The 17,917-nt window shown below is 45.8% G+C and overlaps 1 long non-coding RNA gene across 1 annotated transcript; it reads right to left on the bottom strand.

The window, feature by feature from the left end:
* Window positions 1–2,355: 2,355 nt before the first annotated feature.
* Window positions 2,356–17,456, bottom strand: LOC120991679. The gene is made up of 4 exons (XR_005776759.1): window positions 17,223–17,456; window positions 6,845–6,849; window positions 5,707–5,716; window positions 2,356–2,366 (listed from the first exon to the last, which is right to left on the bottom strand). It is a non-coding gene; the product is annotated as an uncharacterized LOC120991679 (long non-coding RNA).
* Window positions 17,457–17,917: the final 461 nt, after the last annotated feature.

The following is a 17,917-nucleotide window of genomic DNA, read 5'->3' as shown; positions in this document are numbered from 1 at the left end:
GTTTGGCTGTTTCCCCTTCCGCATCTACCAACCAAACAGGTTGTAAGTTATGGGCCCCAAAGCCCTTTATGTTATTTTTTGTTGTTTTATACCCATTTTTATGTTGTTCCCCATTTTGAGGCATTGCATATGTACGTGACTATGGAGGATGTTGTTGTTTGGACAGCTGGGGGGGCGGTGTGGCTGGAGGCGGATGAGGTCTGGCGCGTTCAGGTTTCTCCTCTAACATTTCAAGATGTATAAAATATTAACCCATAACGTTAGGGGATTTAATTCTCCTAGGAAGAGGAAAACCGCATTTTCTTCATATCTTAAACACGCGCCGGATGTCATCTGCCTTCAGGAGACCCATTTCTCACACACCTCCCACCCTAAATATCTTCATGCTCAGTACTCAAGATATTACTCGTCCACTTACCTCTCTAAAAGCAGGGGTGCGGTAATACTTTTGAGAAATTCCTTTCCCATGACTATTACCTATACCAATATTGACCTGGAGGGAAGGTTTGTTATTTTAATGGGGATATACAGAGAGGAAACTGTATGTATGGTTAATACTTACGCGCCTAATGATAGACCCATTTCGTTCCTAGAGGAAGTAAGTAAAATAGTTGAATCCCTTTCCTACCATAAAATAATTTGGTGCGGTGATTTTAATACTACCATTCACCCTACATTAGACCGTTCTGTCCCGCAACCTATTCCACGCTCTAAAACTTTATCCAGCAGAATAAACCAACTCCTGCAATCCCTTTCTTTGGCCGACACATGGAGGGAACATAACGGCTCTCAAAGGAGCTATACATATTACTCCCCTGCTCACCAGGTATACTCCCGTATTGACTTGATCCTTGCCTCTACATCCAGTCTCCCTAACCTATCTTATTCCAGGCATATTGTATCACCCTGGTCAGACCACGATATGGTCCTTACAGCTTTCTCAGCATCCCACCAAAACTTTACCAGAGCAATATGGAGACTCAATGAATCCATTTTAACACAACCTGCAATTCTTTCCCAATTACAAGAAGATGTTTCCCACTTCTTTGCGGACAATGCTACCCCTGATATGGACCCCATAAATCTTTGGCTTACACATAAAGCTTTTATGAGGGGTAAGTTGATAAGTATAGCATCCAGACGCAAAAAAGAACGTACACAGACTCAAACTAATCTGGAGTTTAAACTTAATAGACTTGTATGGGCACACCAAAAGAACCCATCTCTATATCTCCTAAAAGCCATTAAAGATGTGAAACAGCAGCTAAATATGATACTTACTAATAATACTGAGAAAGCCCTCCGCTGGACAAGTTCTTTTTATTATAGGTACGCTAACAAGCCTGATAGACTGCTTGCCAGTCAACTAAAAGCGAGACAAAAAACTAACCAGGTATTTCAGATCCGTACTAGGCCTGACCATGTCACTTCCCACCCAGATATTATTTATAAAACTTTCCATAAATATTATGAGCTTCTCTATACCCACCAGGGGGGGATACTGTTCCTCAGATAGACGATTTTATGTCATCAACTAGGCTACCTATTCTATCCCTAGAGGCGCAGTCTGAATTAAGCAAGCCAATTTCGACAGATGAGGTGACATTTGCCATTAAGTCCCTTAAACTTGGAAAAGCCCCAGGCCCCGACGGGTATACTGCTCTTTACTATAAAAAATTGGCTCCACAACTTATCCCTCACATTACTAACATATGCAACCAGCTTATGCAGGGAGCCACACCCCCGGAAGAGTTTCTTAAAGCGTCCATTACGGTCATCCCTAAGCCTAATAAGGACCCTTTGCTCACAACTAACTTCAGACCAATTTCTCTACTGAATATTGACAACAAGCTTTTTACATCAATATTAGCTAACAGACTTAACAGGTTCATTCCAGACCTCATCCATAGAGACCAAGTGGGATTCATCCCTGGAAGGGAAGCCCCAGACAACATAAGAAAAATATTGAACATAATACACTCATCTCAGAAGCAAAAGATCCCGCTTGCGCTCCTGGCATTGGATATTGAAAAGGCCTTTGACACAGTTACCTGGCCATACTTGTATAAGGTCCTTACAGTAATGGGTGTTAGGGGACCCTTTCTTAGGGCTATCCAAGCTCTCTACTCCAACCCTAAAGCCAATCTCAAACTCCCGAACACTCTATCCCAACCCATTCATATAGGGAGGGGAACGCGTCAAGGTTGTCCCCTATCCCCAGCACTTTTTGCCTTGGCCATCGAGCCCTTAGCGGCCCGTATCAGAGCACACAAAGACATCACAGGCTTCTCGATTGGGGCCACTGAACACAAGTTGAGTCTGTTCGCTGATGACTTAATGTTATCAATTACTAACCCTATTATTTCCTTCCCTTCACTACTAAAACTGCTTGACTCTTTTTCCAAAGCATCGGGCCTAACAATAAACCACACCAAATCTGAACTAATGCTTTGTAATACACCAGAAACAACAAAAACCTTACTTTTACAAAAATTCCCTTTTCAGTGCAGACCGAGGCATGTCTCCTACCTGGGGGTCTCAGTACCGAGCTCACTAGAAAATACATATAAAATAAATTATCTACCAATGTATCGTAAGATTCGCCAGGATCTAGCGTCATGGCAGAAACTTCCAGTATCATGGGTGGGGAGGATTAACATAATTAGGATGGTTACGCTTCCAAGGTTATTGTACTTATTTAGAGCTCTCCCAGTACCTATCCCACTATCGGACCTGAGATCCCTTCAGGGAGACGTGCTTAGGTTTATATGGGCGAATAAACGTCCTCGCATTGCCAAATCAATTATGTGTAGGCACAAGACAGTCGGGGGGCTTTCTGTCCCGGATATGTTGAAGTATTATAAAGCAGCCAGACTAGCACAAATGTTCTTAACCCACCTAGATCCGAAACTACATCCCCTGTGGATTGAAATGGAGGCCTCTAGTCTCTCTCCATATTCCTGGAGGGCTTTGATCTGGAATGTTGGTAGTATCCCGCGTACTATTAAGTCTACTTCGCCATTATCATACTACTCATTACTCCTGTGGAGATCGGTTAGATTCAAGAGTAATCTTCAATCCAAACCCACCCCTCTAGCTTACTTACTAGGGAACCCGCAGTTCACCCCGGGTCTCCAACATCGCAACTTTTCATGGTGGATGAGCAATCAATTAAGTATGCTTCATAAATTCCTATCTAGAGGTAAATTGTTAACAATGGATAGCTTCAGGGAGATGCACTCCCCTCCACCTGAAGAGAATTTGCTTTGAACCAAGTGTTCTCCTTCTTGATGTCATTGCAAATAACAGATAGGAATATTTCATTCTCCCCATTTGAAAGATCAGTCACATATTCCCTTTATAGGCAGGGGCTACTATCTCGTATCTATGGCTTACTCTGTCAAAAACCCGAAGAGGTTAAATTACCTTACATGAAGGCTTGGGAGGAGGATATGCAACTGGAATCCTCTTTCCCCAAATGGTATCAGAGATCGCAGACCCTTACAAAAGGATCCTGGCAGGTTACATTAGCTGAAACCTCAATTAAAATACTTCACAGAACCTATATGGTTCCTACTAGACTCAATCGGATGTACCCAGAGGTTTCCCCAAATTGCTTTAGAGGTTGTGAAGAAGAGGGATCTATGATCCACATTTGGTGGACTTGCCCAATTGTCAGAAGGCTATGGGCCCAAACAACTGCACTATTGTCAACAGTTTTGCAATGTAATTACCCTACGTCACTTCCCTTATGCTTATTGGGCTATAAACCACATTGGCTGACATTCGCCAAGTTTAAACTTTCCCAACACATATTGATGGCCACCAGAATCCACATAGCCTTTAAGTGGCGTACTGATGTTCTTTGCTTCCAGATGGTCCTTGATAGGATTACCAAAATTCTTCAAGGTGAAAAATTATCTGCCATACGTACTGATACATTCTGTTCATTTGAAAGGGTTTGGGAGCCTTGGCTGTCCTCCGCCTATGCTCCAGATATACGCTATAGTATTTCTTTATAAGCTCCTATGTCAAACATTACTCAATGTTTGGAACTTTATCTGTTACATGATGCCCTCAACAGGGCCTGATGGAACTTCATCTGCGATGAATATATCGAATCTTGAACAAACATGTATATGCCTTTAACAATAATTATTGTTTCTGTATTTTATTTAAAAGATTTTGTTTTGTATGTCTTTTTTTTTGTTTAAATTTCTCAAAAACCAAATAAATGATTTTTGAAACTAAATGGTCCACTAAATTGCCCCCAGTAGTATAAATTCCCCCCTATAGTGCCCCCAGTAGTATAAATGGCCCCCTATAGTGCCCCAGTAGTATAAATGGTTCCCTATTGTGCCCCCTCAGGAGTATAAATGGTTTCCTATAGTGCCCCCAGTAGTATAAATGGTCCCCTATAGTGCCCCCAGTAGTATAAATGTCCCTCTATACTGCCCCCAGTAGTATAAATGTCCCTCTATAATGTCCCAGTAGTATAAATAGTACCCTATAGTGCCCCCAGTAGTCTAAATGCCCCCTACAGTGCCCCAGTAGTTTAAATGGTCCCTTATAGTGCCCCAGTAGTATTAATGGATTTCTATAGTGCCCCCAGTAGTATAAATTGTCCTCTATAGTGGCCCAGTAGTTTAAACGGTACCCTAAAGTGCCCCCAGTAGTATAAATATTCCCCTATAGTGTCCATAGTAGTATAAATAGACCCCTGAGTCTGTTTAGAGGAGAGGCTGTCAGCAATTTTTACTGTGGCAGCCGCTTCTCTTGCATCAGACAGACAGGCTGGTACCTCTTCTCCTAGAAAACCCGTCTTCTATACAGGTTTCCCTATCTTTCCACGGTTTGAGTAAATTAACATGGTAAACCTGCTCCGGCTTTCGCCGCCCTTGCTGGTGTACCTTGTAGTTTACATCTCCAATTTTCTCGAGCACCTCATAGGAACCCTGCCACCTAGCCAGGAACTGTCCACGGTCGGCACCAGAACCAAAACCTGATCACCCGGGTTAAAGATCCGGACTTAAGCCTGCCGATTATAGACCCGACCCTGGGCTCGCTGAGCTGCCTCCATATGCTCCCTAACAAGAGGCAACACTGTCTCTATCTGATCTTGCATCCAGGTAACGTACTCAATGACACTTTTATGTGGAGTGGGTAGTTCCCACGCCACTTTGGCCACGTCCAAGAGACTTCGAGGATGTCTGCCATATAGCAGTTCGAAGGGCGAGAACCCAGGAGAGGCCTGAGGTACCTCTCGCACTGCAAACATAAGATAGGGCAGAAGGAGGTCGTAGTCCTTCCCATCTTTAGATACTACCTTTTTCAACATATTTTTTTATGTTTGGTTAAACTGTTCTACCAGACCGCCTGTTTGCGGATGGTAAACGGACGTCCGTAGTTGTTTTATGTGCAGCAACTTACAGAGTTCCCTCATCACCTTCGACATAAAAGTGGTCCATTGGTCGGTCAGAACCTCTTTAGGTAGTAGTACTCGGGAAAACATCTCCATTAACTCCTTAGCTATGAGTTTGGTCGAGGTATGTCGCAGTGGCACCGCCTCCGAGTACCGAGTGGCGTAGTCTAGAATGACTAAGATGTGTTGATGCCCTCTGGCGGACTTCGGAACTGGGCCTATGAGGTCCATAGCTATTCGGTCAAATGGTACTTTGATAATCGGGAGAGGTACTAGGGGAATACGGAAATGTGACTTTGAGAAGTTCTGACAGACGTTCTTCAGTACCTCCTGCATGATGTTCTTTTGTTTTGCTTTCGCTTTGACATCTCTTCTCCCTCTCCCAGCTGTCATCTATTAGCAGTGATTGTCTCCCTATACACTGCGTGCAGAATTATTAGGCAAATGAGTATTTTGACCACATCATCCTCTTTATGCATGTTGTCTTACTCCAAGCTGTATAGGCTCGAAAGCCTACTACCAATTAAGCATATTAGGTGATGTGCATCTCTGTAATGAGAAGGGGTGTGGTCTAATGACATTAACACCCTATATTAGGTGTGCATAATTATTAGGCAACTTCCTTTCCTTTGGCAAAATGGGTCAAAAGAAGGACTTGACAGGCTCAGAAAAGTCTAAAATAGTGAGATATCTTGCAGAGGGATGCAGCACTCTTAAAATTGCAAAGCTTCTGAAGCGTGATCATCGAACAATCAAGCGTTTCATTCAAAATAGTCAACAGGGTCGCAAGAAGCGTGTGGAAAAACCAAGGCGCAAAATAACTGCCCATGAACTGAGAAAAGTCAAGCGTGCAGCTGCCAAGATGCCACTTGCCACCAGTTTGGCCATATATCAGAGCTGCAACATCACTGGAGTGCCCAAAAGCACAAGGTGTGCAATACTCAGAGACATGGCCAAGGTAAGAAAGGCTGAAAGACGACCACCACTGAACAAGACACACAAGCTGAAACGTCAAGACTGGGCCAAGAAATATCTCAAGACTGATTTTTCTAAGGTTTTATGGACTGATGAAATGAGAGTGAGTCTTGATGGGCCAGATGGATGGGCCCGTGGCTGGATTGGTAAAGGGCAGAGAGCTCCAGTCCGACTCAGACGCCAGCAAGGTGGAGGTGGAGTACTGGTTTCGGCTGGTATCATCAAAGATGAGCTTGTGGGGCCTTTTCGGGTTGAGGATGGAGTCAAGCTCAACTCCCAGTCCTACTGCCAGTTTCTGGAAGACACCTTCTTCAAGCAGTGGTACAGGAAGTCTGCATCCTTCAAGAAAAACATGATTTTCATGCAGGACAATGCTCCATCACACGCGTCCAAGTACTCCACAGCGTGGCTGGCAAGAAAGGGTATAAAAGAAGAAAATCTAATGACATGGCCTCCTTGTTCACCTGATCTGAACCCCATTGAGAACCTGTGGTCCATCATCAAATGTGAGATTTACAAGGAGGGAAAACAGTACACCTCTCTGAACAGTGTCTGGGAGGCTGTGGTTGCTGCTGCACGCAATGTTGATGGTGAACAGATCAAAACACTGACAGAATCCATGGATGGCAGGCTTTTGAGTGTCCTTGCAAAGAAAGGTGGCTATATTAGTCACTGATTTGTTTTTGTTTTGTTTTTGAATGTCAGAAATGTATATTTGTGAATGTTGAGATGTTATATTGGTTTCACTGGTAAAAATAAATAATTGAAATGGGTATATATTTGTTTTTTGTTAAGTTGCCTAATAATTATGTACAGTAATAGTCACCTGCACACACAGATATCCCCCTAAAATAGCTAAAACTAAAAACAAACTAAAAACTACTTCCAAAAATATTCAGCTTTGATATTAATGAGTTTTTTGGGTTCATTGAGAACATGGTTGTTGTTCAATAATAAAATTAATCCTCAAAAATACAACTTGCCTAATAATTCTGCACTCCCTGTATATGTCCTCCCATACTGCCTCACTTTGCGTATTATACTACTTCCTGGATTGGTTTCACTGCTTGAAGTTGCTACTGCTGGTTCCTCAAGATAAGTCTATTTCTGTATTGTGTTTTCCTGTTGACTTGATTCTAGGTGACCCTGACTCCCTCCGTATTATGTGCAGGGAGCCGGTGGTTGTGTCCCCTCACTATTATAGGGTTTGCAGGTGTCACTCAGTCTAAGGTACGTGGACATGCAACTTTCTATCATTGAGATTTTTGCATGGGCTGAGCAGTGAGGGAGAGCTCTAGGGCTTTAATAGGGTTCACCCTTTTGTTCCTTAGTTTTGGATCAAGTCAGTCGGATCTTTATTTGTTACTTATTGTTTCCTGCAACACCATCCGTGACATTATAAACCGCCAAAACCGTCTTAAGCATGGATCCGGTTTTAGCCTTGACGGACCGCATGCGGGATCTTTCACTAGAGGTCGCAGAGCTCCATAAAACTGTATCTCAGTTTCAGGTGACCGGTTCTGCTTGCGTTCATGGAGTTTGTTCTGAGCCTAAGATCTCGCTTTCAGATACCTTCTCTGGGGGTAGTGAGAATTTTGTTCGTTTTAGAGAGGCTTGCAAACTCCATTTTCGCCTACTTCCCCATTCCTCTGGTGATGAGGAGCAGAGGGTGGGGATCATCATCTCACTACTCAGGGATAACGCTCAGTCTTGGGCCTTTTCGCTGCCGGTGGGGGCACGGCCCCTCCGATCAGTGGATGAATTCTTTGTAGCCCTGGGTCAGATATATGATGATCCGGATCGTGTTGCTCTGGCTGAATCTAAACTGCGTCTTTTATGCCAGGGTAAACAATCCGCAGAGTTATAGTGTTCAGAATTTCGGGGATGGGCAGCTGATACTGGTTGGAATGAAGCTGCACTCCGAAATCAATTTTGCCATGGTCTTTCAGAGGGATTGAAGGATGCATTTGCCTTTCATGAGAGACCTACCTCCTTGGAGTCCGCCATGTCTCGGGCTGTTCGTATTGCCAGGCGTCTTAGAGAGAGAGGGGAGATCACTCCTTCCTGTCATACTCAGTCCAAGGACAGTGGGGCGGTCTCATTCAGTGCGCAGGGGTCTCAGTCTCTCTCAATCCCCTTTGAGCAGGAGCCCATGCAGCTGGGTTTGCTTGCCTCTAACAACAGAGGATTCAGCTCTCAGAGGAGGGTTTGTTTCTGTTGTGGAGGTATAAATCATTTTAGGAGATTCAGGGAGTTTTTAGAGAATAATAAAGAAACAAAAAGAAAAAAGTCCTCTAAAAACGTTCCATCTGTTACTATTGGCAAGGTTGATGCGGAAATTGAAGGTTTTCTGTTTGCTTGTAGTTCCCGTTTTGTCCTACCTGCCAGTGTGGCGCTAGAGAGCAAGAACATTGTTTGTGAGATTTTTGTAGATAGCGGAGCAGCTGTCAATCTCATTGATAATCAATTTGCTATAACACATGGTTTTCAGGTATGCACTTTGGGAAAGGACATACCTGTTTTTGCTATTGATTCCGCTCCACTTTCTCAAAAATCATTAAAGGGCATAGTTCACAATATCTGTTTGACTGTGGGTGATGCTCATGTTGAGGATGTGTCATGTTTCGTCCTAGGCGGTTTACCTACTCCTCTAGTGTTGGGGCTACCCTGGCTCACTAAACATAACCCCACCATTGATTGGCAAGCAAGGCAAATAAATGGTTGGAGTGACTTTTGCAGAGAGAATTGCCTCTCGACATCTCTTTCAGAGGTTTCTACTAAGACTGTACCATCTTTTCTTTCTGAATTTTCGGATGTGTTTTCTGAGAGTGGTGTTTAGGAGCTGCCCCCTCACCAGGAGTACGATTGCCCTATTAATCTCATCCCAGGCGCCAAGCTGCCTAAATCTCGTTTATACAATCTCTCTCAACCTGAAAGGGTCGCTATGCGTTCTTATATCTCTGAGAGCCTGAGAAAGGGACACATACGACCCTCGAAGTCACCTGTTGCCGCTGGTTTCTTTTTTGTTAAGAGAAAAGATGGTTCTTTAAGACCATGTCTGGATTTCAGGGAGCTGAACAGTGTCACAATTCGTGACCCTTATCCGCTTCCTCTGATCCCGGACCTGTTTAACCAGATTGTTGGGGCTAAAGTTTTTTCCAAGTTGGATTTAAGAGGGGCATACAACCTGGTCAGGGTCAGAGAAGGGGACGAATGGAAGACGGCCTTCAATACCCCTGAGGGCCATTTTGAGAATTTGGTTATGCCTTTTGGTTTGATGAATGCTCCAGCCGTCTTCCAACATTTTGTGAACAGCATTTTTTATCATTTAATGGGGAAATTTGTACTAGTGTATCTACATGACATTTTGATTTTTTTCTCCTGATTTCAAAACTCATAGGGACCACCTACATCAGGTCTTGCTCATTCTGCGGGATAATAAATTGTACGCTAAACTGGAAAAATGTGTGTTTGCGGTTCCAGAAATTCAATTTATTGGTTTTCTTCTCTCCGCTTCTGGTTTTCGCATGGATCCCGCGCTGTGCTTGATTGGGAGCTTCCTGAGAATCAGAAGGCGCTGATGCGCTTTTTAGGTTTTGCCAACTATTACAGGAAGTTAATTTTGAATTATTCCTCTGTTGTTAAGCCACTGACTGATATGACTAGAAAGGGGGTAGATTTTTCCTCCTGGTCGGTAGAGGCGCGTAAGGCCTTTTCTAGTATCAAAGAGAGTTTTGCTTCCGCTCCCATCTTGGTACAACCTGATATCTCTCTGCCCTTCATTGTTGAGGTGGACGCTTCTGAGGTGGGTGTGGGTGCGGTCTTGTCTCAGGGTCCCTCTCCTGCCAAATGGCGACCGTGTGCCTTTTTCTCGAAGAAACTCTCCTCCGCAGAGAGAAATTACGATGTGGGAGATAGGGAGTTGTTGGCCATCAAGTTAGATTTTGAGGAATGGCGCCATTGGCTAGAGGGAGCCAGACACCCTATTACCGTGTTTACCGACCATAAGAATCTGGCCTACTTGGAGTCAGCCAAGCATCTGAACCCGAGACAGGCCAGATGGTCTTTGTTCTTTTCAATTTTGTTGTCACGTTCCGCCCTGGGGTTAAGAATGTGAAGGCGGATGCCCTGTCACGTTGTTTTCTGGGAGGGGGGAACTTTGAAGACCCGGGTCCCATTTTGCCTGAAGTGGTGGTTGTGTCTGTTCTTTATCCTGAATTGGAGGCAGAGGTTCAGGCAGCCCAGGAAGAGGCTTCTGGTCTTTGTCCTCCTGGGAGGTTGTTTGTGCCTCTCGCTTTACGACACAAGGTTTTTAAGGAGCACCACGATACTGTCCTTGCTGGGCACCCGGGGGGTAGAGCCACAGTGGATCTCATTGCTCAGAGATTCTGGTGGCCGGCTCTTCGTAAGTCGGCTGAGGGTTTTGTGGCAGCCTGCGAGACCTGCGCTCGTGCCAAAGTCCCTCATTCACGGCCATCAGGTCCTCTCCTTCCATTACCCATTCCTTCCCGTCCTTGGACACATCTGTCCATGGATTTCATTAGGGACCTGTCTCGTTCCTCAGGGAAGACTGTGATTCTGGTGGTGGTGGACCGTTTTAGCAAAATGGCGCATTTTATTCCTTTTCCTGGGTTGCCCGATGCTAAAACGCTGGCACAGGCATTTATTGATCACATTGTCAAATTGCATGGTATTCCTTCAGACATAGTCTCTGATGGGGGCACACAGTTTGTTTCCAGATTCTGGAAGGCTTTCTGTTCTCGCTTGGGGGTTCTGTTGTCATTCTCTTCTGCTTTCCACCCGCAGTCGAATGGCCAGACAGAGCGCGTCAATCAGAATCTGGAGACATATCTGCGCTGTTTTGTGGCGGAGAATCAGGAGGACTGGTGTTCTTTTCTCTCCCTTGCTGAGTTTGCTTTAAATAACCGTCATCAGGAGTCCTCTGATAAGTCACCATTTTTTGGTGCATATGGGTTTCATCCGCAGTTTGGGACATTCTAAAGAGCTAAAAGATTCTAAAGAGCATGAGTGACAGATATAAGCGTGTGGCGGATAAGAGACGTGTGCCTGGTCCGGACCTGAATGTGTCACGGCTGAGGATGGTAAGTCGCTACTTGGCCAGGACCACAGAATTAGGGAGCAGGTCACCTCCTATCGCATCCCTAATCTGACCCTGACTCCTAGCTGCATGAGCCGACCTTGATGGTAGGAGGGCTCATGCTCCGGAACCTCGGATCCCTACTAACCCTCCGCAGATCCCTGAGCTAGGAGCTGGGTAGACAGCCCGTTCCTCCTGGACGCGGAGAAACAGGAGTCTAAAATGGCCAAGCTGCAAGGAAAGGGGAACATAAACAGCTAATGGCAATGGCAGGTAAATGTAACTAGTAACACCACCTACCTGCCACAGACACACAGCCTGGAACCCATGTACAAGTGCTGCTGTCCACAACAATAATAACGGACACACCACACATCACACAGGAACCCAGGAAACCCATGTACAAGTGCTGCTGTCCACAAAAATACTAACGGACACAGCACACACCACACATCACACAGGAACCCAGGAAACCATAGCTGCAATAAACAGAAAGACCATATCCACATCATCTAACATCAGACATAAAGTTTATGACCACAAGGGTGGCCCTCACTGGCAGATGGTATATAACCAGGAGGATGACATCAGCTAACCATGGCTGAAGTACCCCTCAGAGTCTGGCGTCCAGCAGGAGCTAAATAGCCCCAAGTGGCCACACCCACACACACACCCAGTGTTCACAGACTAAGAAGGGAGTTAACCCTTTCTACACCAGGCAAGGGAAAAAGCCACTAAAAGGGGAAGTGTACAAACAACAATCACTCTGCAGCTGTTACCGCCGGCAACGACATGCGTGGCAACCATGTCCTGGGAAACAGCCAAAAGGCCGAGACATTGCCACCACATGTACACAAACCACACGTTGCCACGGGCAACCGCAGGTGACAAAAAGTGTCACAATACACACATACAAAACCTCGTGCACCACAAACAAGGAAAGTGCACACATACAAACACACCAAGCCAGGTGCAACCGCATGCACTTGACAGCAAGCTGCCTAGCAACCGCTCAGGCCGCTATACTGCCAAAACATCATGTTGCCCGCGGCAACCACACGTGAGGCAACATATTAACAGCACTCACCAGTGGTTGAACAATAAGACCAAACCGCAGGCAACAGCCTGCGGTTCAAGAGTCACGATCATGATCATGGTCGTGACAGAATGTTGGTGATCTGGTGTGGTTGTCTACTAAGAATATCAAATTGAAGGTTCCCTCCTGGAAGTTGGGTCCTAAGTTTATCGGGCCTTACAAAGTCCGTCATCAATCCTACCATCTTGATCTTCCTCAGACTTGGAAGATCCATAATGTTTTTCACAAGTCCCTATTAAAACCTTATGTCCAACCCACTGTACCCTCCTCTTTGCCTCCTCCTCCGATTGTGGTTGTTGGTAATCTTGAATTTCAGGTCTCTAGGATTGTGGACTCTCGTATTGTCCGCGGTTCTCTTCAGTACCTCGTTCATTGGGAGGGTTTTGGTCCTGAGGAGAGGATTCCAGTGGTGGACATTAAGGCCACTCGTCTTCTCAGGGCATTCCATAGGTCCCATCCTGAGAAGGTGGGCTCTGTGTGTCCGGAGTCCACTCGTAGAGGGAGGGGTACTGTCACCGCCAGATCTTTAAGAAGTTCTGACAGACGTTCTTCAGTACCTCCTGCATGATGTTCTTTTGTTTTGCTTTCGCTTTGACATCTCTTCTACCTCTCCCAGCTGTCATCTATTAGCAGTGATTGTCTCCCTATATCCCTATATATGTCCTCCCATACTGCCTCACTTTGCGGTTTATACTACTTCCTGGATTGGTTTCACTGCTTGAAGTTGCTACTGCTGGTTCCTCAAGATAAGTCTATTTCTGTATTGTGTTTTCCTGTTGACTTGATTCTAGGTGACCCTGACTCCCTCTGTATTATGTGCAGGGAGCCGGTGGTCGTGTCCCCTCACTATTATAGGGTTTGCAGGTGTCACTCAGTCTAAGGTACGTGGACATGCAACTTTCTATCATTGAGATTTTTGCATGGGCTGAGCAGTGAGGGAGAGCTCTAGGGCTTTTAATAGGGTTCACCCTTTTGTTCCTTAGTTTTGGATCAAGTCAGTCGGATCTTTATTTGTTACTTATTGTTTCCTGCAACACCATCCGTGACAGCTGGGCCAGTAAAACCGCTGTAGATTACGATCCTGAGTTTTCTGCAGCCCCAGGTGACCCCCGAGAACGTGTTGGTGGTCTAGATCTAACACAAGTTTGCGGGACCACCAACTGTTCAATAGGCTCACCCCGTAGTTGGTTTACCCGATACAACATATCCTGAAGAACCACAAAACGGGGAAACACTAACTCTGCCCCAGGTTGTTGTGGTTAATCTACTATTAACACATTTTCCCAGGCACGTGATAGGGTTGGGTCCCGACGTTGGGCAGTACCAAAATTATCCCCGGAGACATTGAGGTCTGCCAATTCAGGACCCGGCGGCAAGTCCTCCACTTCTTTCACCATCACACTTAGTGGGGTTGTCTCCCCCTATTCCACCGAAGTGGCGGTCACCCCTACCGCTGGCCCTTTGGTCTCTGGTTCCCAGGGCTCTAGTCTCCCCCCTGAGCTGGGCCACTCTGTTAGAGTTACCCCTGTCTCATGGGTATCAGTCACTCTCATAGCAGGCCACAGTGCCGGGAAGCTCGGGAAGTCTCTCCCTATTATAAGTTCATAATGTAGATTTGTGATGACAGCCAACTTGTGGGTCCATCTACCGGCCACCGTGGTTAGAGACACCATAGCGGTGGGGTAGTCTTTTAAGTCTTCGTGGATGCACATCACCCCGACTTTCTGGCCAGTATACTCAGTGGACCGCACCAGGGTAGCCCTTACTAGGATCACCAGACTCCCTGAGTCCAGCAGAGCCTCCACCGGAGTGTATTCCACTTCCACCTTGCACAAGTGATCTAGAGACTCTGGGGTACCTGTTGCACACAGCCTCCTGCCATATAGCGACTGATGGTAGCCATAGTTAGTGTCCATGTGCTCAACCCGATGGGGACAGTCAGCTCTTACATGGCCAGACTCCTGACACCGCCAGAAGACTATCGGTCTGCCATGGGTACATCCTGGGCGGGTTTTATCAGATCAAATCTCCAGGCCCGGGGTGGAGATTTTCGGGGTTTGCCAACCCCCCTCCCGACAGAACCCTCCTTTAGATTCCTGGTAGCTTCATAGCGTTCCACTAGGTCCACCATCTCAAGGGCATTGCCAGTAGACACCTGACCGATCCAGTACTGAGAGGGTATGGCAAAGCCCTCCAGAACATATCAGCTAACAGTTTATCCAGCATAGCCAGGGGACTCAGCACATCAGGCTGTAGTCACTTTTGCAAGAGGTGGAGTAAGTCATAATACTGGGTCCTCGTAGGCTCAGCCGGCTTAAACACCCACTGATGTACCCGCTGGGCCCGGATCAACACATTCACCCCCAGTCTTGCCAAAATTTCACCCTTTACTTTTTGGTAGTTGTCCGCTTGATCGTCCGGAAAGTCGAAATACACCCGCTGGGAATCGGATGCCAGGAACGGAGCGACAACCTCAGCCCACTGGTCACGGGGTAGCTTTTCCCTGATGGCAACTTTTTCGTACATCGCCAGGTAGGTTTCAATGTCGTCTGCGGGGGTCATCTTATGAATCGCGACACAGACTGATTTCCGGGCATCGTAGACACTTGGGTTACTCCTGCTGTCTGCAAAGCCGTCACGTGTTGTAGCAGCAACTGGTTAGTCTCCTGCTGCTGCTTATTAGCATTGTGTTGCTGCAGGTTTGTCTCTCGCTGCTGCAGATTAGCCTCCATGAGGGCTTTACAATAGCCTCCATTTTGTCGTGGGGCACTGGTTGTAATACAGCTGGTTTAATGTACGACATACATCCGTGCTTGAAAAATGCAGAAACCAAAAATATCGGCGTTCACGCCAGCCTCACTGCTCTTGCCCGCGTACTCCACCAATTGTGGGGACTTGCTCTGGTAGACAGGAATAGCAGATGCAGTTTAGAGGCAAAAACAAGTTCTTTGGATCAACCAGTTCAGTGTTTTATTCACACTTTAGGCAAGTGACAAAACAAGCAGTCATATTCAAACAAAAAGTCACCTTGCGGTGTTGGTGGTAATTCACACCATGCGGCAATTCTGCCTCAAAGAGTCCTTGCTCATAGCAGCACCAACCTGTTTTCACGCCAAACAGGTAGCAAGCCTTCATCTAGACACAAGGCTCCCAGATCCCAACACCACGATATGGCTTCTGAGCCCAGCTGCCTATTTAAGGACAGCCAGGTGCTGCCAAAACCCGGACCGGCATTTAAAATCCGGTCCAGTATTTGACCTCACCTGGCTGGAAATCAGCCCAGCAGCACATGCTGGGGGGAAAATACCTGTTTTCCCAGAACAAACCTCTCACTGTATGTGTGTATGTAGCAAGAAAATTTAGACTAAAACCTTCAGAATCACAGGTGCATATCCATGAAGCAAACATAATTACAAAAAACAAAATGGCTGCACACCGTTAAATATACAAACAATAGAGCTAAGAAATGGGGGTCATTCTAGATAAAAGTGGTACAATATCGACTATAAATGAGTATAAATGAATAATGGAAGCTCTTAGCGCACATACGTGTCGGGCCCACCTACCAGTCGTCAAGGTGGCTTCCGTAGATAGGTCCCTATCACTAAAGATACTGCCTCACTTTAGACTTACTTAAGCCTACAATATTCAGGGCAGTGTTAGGAACCAGCTACAAACGTACTCTGCTCAGAAGTCCCAGGTAGATGGGCGTGTCCAGTCTAAAAGGGGTGCCACCCCCAATATATTGCAAGAAAATTTAGACTAAAACCTTCAGAATCACAGGTGCATATCCATGAAGCAAACATAATTACAAAAAACAAAATGGCTGCACACCGTTATACTGTATATACAAACAATAGAGCTAAGAAATGTGGGTCATTCTAGATAAAAGTGGTACAATATCGACTATAAATGACTATAAATGAATAATGGAAGCTCTTAGCGCACATATACGTGTCGGGCCCACCTACCAGGCGTCAAGGTGGCTTCCGCAGATGGGTCCCTATCACTAAAGATACTGCCTCACTTTGGACTTACTTAAGCCTACAATATTCAGGGCAGTGTAGGAATCAGCTGCAAACGTACTCTGCTCAGAAGTCCCAGGTACATGGGCGTGTCCAGTCTAAAAGGGGTGCCACCCCAAATATATTGCACGAAATTTGGCACACAGGTACATCAGGTGTCCGGGAAGGTTTAAGGCCAGGTCTCAGCTCTCTAGGATGTACCGTTCCTGAGATATTCCCAAAAAATGGTTCCAGCAATAGATGTTTTTTATCCTCTGAAAATCCAGTTTATTTGGCATGCAAATGAGCCTGTAAGGTGTCACTCTTGCAGGAAGGAGCCCAGACACGCCCCCTGCCACAATGTGTCTACCCTCAAAAGACTTAAAATCCCGCCCCAGGTCCCACTAAAACACGCCACTGATCTGGTTATGCCACACCTCCTCCCACTCCTGAGCCAACGGGGATTGAAAAAATGAAGTTAAAAATCAACTTCTATCAGCTGCAGGGGTGGGAGGGAGGGTGACTTTCTACCTGCAGTTTATACTCAGACAGCACAGTGCTGCTGTCCTAGAGTGAGCTGTTCAAAAGGACACACCCCCAATCTGGTTAGGCCACACCCCCTGCCACTCCTCAGCCGACTGAGATTGAAAAAATAAAGTTAGAAATCAACTACTAGGTCACGCTAAGCCATGCCCAGATCTGGTTAGGCCACGCTCCCTCCACTCCTCAGCCGACAGGGATTGAAAAAATGAAGGTAAAAATCAACTTCTGTCAGCTGCAGAGGTGGGAGGGAGGGAGACTTTCTCCCCGCAGCTCACACTCAGACAGTACAGTGCTGCTGTCTCAGAGTGAGCTGTTCTAAAGGACACGTTCCCCCTATCCAGTAAAGGCCACTGTTAAGGGGGCGGGCCACTCTGGAGGTCACTGTCAAAGGGGTGGTATGCTGTGAAAGTCACTGTTAAAGGGGAAGGCTGCTATAAAGGTCAAACTTAAGAGGGGTGCTGTAGATGTCACTGTTATAGTGGATAGTGTTGATATCTTTTAACGACATACACAAACATTAAATGAAATAGATTAAATATACCGGAGCGAAGCCGGGTCCTTCAGCTAGTATATATATATATATATATATATATATATATATAGAGAGAGAGAGAGAGAGAGAAGGAAACGGACAGCCCTTCCAATAGAAAAAATTGTGATTTATTCAGCCACAGTGGCACAGTGAGGCAACGTTTCGGCTCAAACACAGAGCCTTTCTCAAGCATAAACCATAAGTGTAATACAAGGTATAAATAGGCAAACATGATTAGGGGGTGGAG

Source organism: Bufo bufo, chromosome 2 (genome assembly GCF_905171765.1).
Source record: "Bufo bufo chromosome 2, aBufBuf1.1, whole genome shotgun sequence".
In the NCBI taxonomy this organism is placed as follows: Eukaryota; Metazoa; Chordata; class Amphibia; order Anura; family Bufonidae; genus Bufo; species Bufo bufo.
The sequence above is the reverse complement of the archived record's forward strand: the minus strand, read 5'-3'. Positions and strand labels throughout refer to the sequence as shown.